The sequence below is a fragment of the Perissodus microlepis genome, chromosome 20 (genome assembly GCF_051167445.1).
Source record: "Perissodus microlepis isolate ML-2025 ecotype Zambia chromosome 20, ASM5116744v1, whole genome shotgun sequence".
In the NCBI taxonomy this organism is placed as follows: domain Eukaryota; kingdom Metazoa; phylum Chordata; class Actinopteri; order Cichliformes; family Cichlidae; genus Perissodus; species Perissodus microlepis.
The window spans coordinates 25,777,501-25,780,398 of NC_140480.1; positions in this window are offsets into that span (position 1 = coordinate 25,777,501).

Genomic DNA, 2,898 nt, shown 5'->3' on the forward strand with positions numbered 1-2,898 from the left:
TAATACAACTTCTTTTTTTTCTTAAAGAGCTCATCTAGTAGTTTAAATTTTCTCTTCTTTCCTTTTTTTATTTACAAATAGATAATTAGACATCCAAGCCATTTAATATTCCTGAAACTGTAAGGCATACATTTGTTTATAATTTTGCATATCGTTACATCATGTCATTATTGTGGAAAGTAACTATGTTTCTTTGTGAAAGATCCTTTATCATGAAGATGTGAAAGGAAAAAAATGTAAACATCACTGGGATAGTTTATTTTACACCAGTTATTATCATTAGAAATAAATTCACTCCTTATTGAAAAGTGACTGACAAGACCTCTGCTGATGTCCTGTTGAGGTTTCCCTCAGAAGAGCTATCTACACTACAGAGAGTCAGGCCAGGCTGTCTAGTTAGCACCTCAGCGGCAGCTTTCTGTGGTTTCCCATGACTGGAATGAAAGCTATGCAGCATGACATTTCATCAATATAAGGAGGGTAGGCTGAGGGGGTTTAATTCCTAATCCAGCTGGTTTATGTGAGCTCCAGAGCCTATTTAGATATGTTTGAGGTACTACATGTAGAAGGACAAGCATGACATAATGCTGGCACCAATTGGACCTTGTGCTAGTACATTCTATGGGTACTGAGAAAGAGACACCAAATGAGTTGCAAATTTGTTTTTCCCCCTATTATTTAGTCCCTAGACAGTTTTTAAAGTATCATTTGATTAAATTAGAGGTGGTGGAACTATGAGTTAGGATTTGTTCAAAACCAGAATATTATAAGAACTCAGGGTGCATGTTTTAAGTGACATCAGTTTTTCTAGAATTTAAATGTGGTGTTTACATAAAAAAATATTGAGTTCACTTGTAGATACAGAAGCAACATTTTTGCATGGACTGAGTTAGTACCATAGGTAAGCCAGTGTTGTTTGCTACATCAAAAAGAGTTTATCCTCTATGCAACATTAAGATTAGGATATAACTGGCTTAACTTCTCAAGCTCAGTTATGCATTCTCAGATGTCACTTCATCAGTCTAATCTGGGCTTTGTCAGCCTTGACTACTGTACATACAACCAGCATGCAAATATTTGCACGATAACATAATTATGCTTGGTTTTTGGTAGCAGCACGGAATATTTATTTTCTACTCATGTTTACAGGGTTGTGCAAAAAAAAGAAGTCAAGAAGTCAGACTTAAGCAGCAGATGAACAGTACCTGAATGCCATGTCCTTAAAAAAATAGAACAGAATCTGGACCTTCTGTTGATCCAGCTACCTTTTGCTGAAGCCTCGTTGGAAATGGTCTCAGTGGGAGATGGTGTATTAAGATTTTCTTTAAGAAAAGGTGAGGTAGGTTAAACTGCACAAGAACTGAAAATCAGTCACAGCAATCTGTAAACCATGGCGGACACTCTGTCATGGTTTGGGCTGCATTTCATCCAGTGTTGTTGGAGATGTGAAAACTGATGGAATTGCAAATGCAGAAGTACAGTCGGAGACAAGACAGCTTGCCTGAGAGAGTTCATACTGTGCTAAAGAATAAAGGTGGTCATTCAACTTTCAATCTGGATAGAATTGTAAAACGTCTGGTTTTACCTTATTACTGTATTCCCATTCATGTTTGCACATGTCAAGAAATCACTGTACCTATTTTCCAAGCAAACTATAAAGAAATAGGGAGTGGTCAAGACTTCATATGACTCTCTGTAAGTATAAATCTTAAAATACAATATGATGGTCAATGTTTCTTCAGTAATTGTTTCTTGAGACAATTATAGTGTACAAGACGACCAACAGGCTGATGAACTGAACAGCACTGCCATGCTGTTAGCGAGTCAAATAAACACATGGGTTTCCATGGAAAGAACATAACAGGAATTAAATATAGTTCCCTCCCATATGAAAATTAGATTAGCAACTGCACAAACAAAGTGTGTTAAATTCAGCTATTGATGTTTACAACCGGCTGGTGTTACATCTGTTTGAGTCATTAATTTCATGCACTGTAAGTTGTCCACATTTCACATTGCACATTAAAGACCCTTATACACAATTTAAATCGTTGTGTGACAAATGCAATGGACATTCTGGTGCTTGACCTTGAGACAATCAGAGTCTTGTTCTTCATTTGATCTTCCCTTTCCAAAGTCACAACTGCTTCAGAGCTATGCTGGGATTATAAATGTCATAACCTTGATTATGTAATATATCGTAACATAAGAAGTACACTGCAGACAAGGGATAAGTACCTTGTTCGCAACATGTGATCTTCACTAATATCCAGACAAGGGTACAGTTCAAAGCGGGATTAAACTGAATATGTTTCAACATTATACCACCTCAAAGTTTAATAAAAAGATATGGCTTTGAGTCACTTTCTTTTCATAGCTTCATAGGCCAAATTAATGCTTGCCTTTACCAGTTACCTGCCAGCCACCACTTAAATGGCTAATTTTATGCAACTCCTAATACAGTATGGTTAAAATCAGCCTGTGATGACAGCTCAAACTGAAATCTGTTTCTTAAAAAAAAAAAAAAGCCAGTAAAATACATTTTGAACAATTAATGCTCTACTTAACTGGAATTAAAATCCCCACTGATACTTTCACTGTGACAGTTACAGGTGTGTCTATCTGTAAGAATCAGAGACTACACAAACAAAATGAACTCACCAATCATTTTCTTGTCAGCAGCTGTTCTGTGAAAGATGAGTGTGCTGTCATCAGTAATTACCGCAGTGAGAGATAAACTTCACCACTAACTAGTCATTGGTAGCCCTTCCCTCTCCATTCGGCTATTCATCCTGCCTTACCTCATCCATTGACCCACCAGCTCCCCCGCTCCCTCCACCCACTCCCTCTTAATAATAACCCACCCGCTCTGAGCATCCATCTGCCTAATCAGAAGAA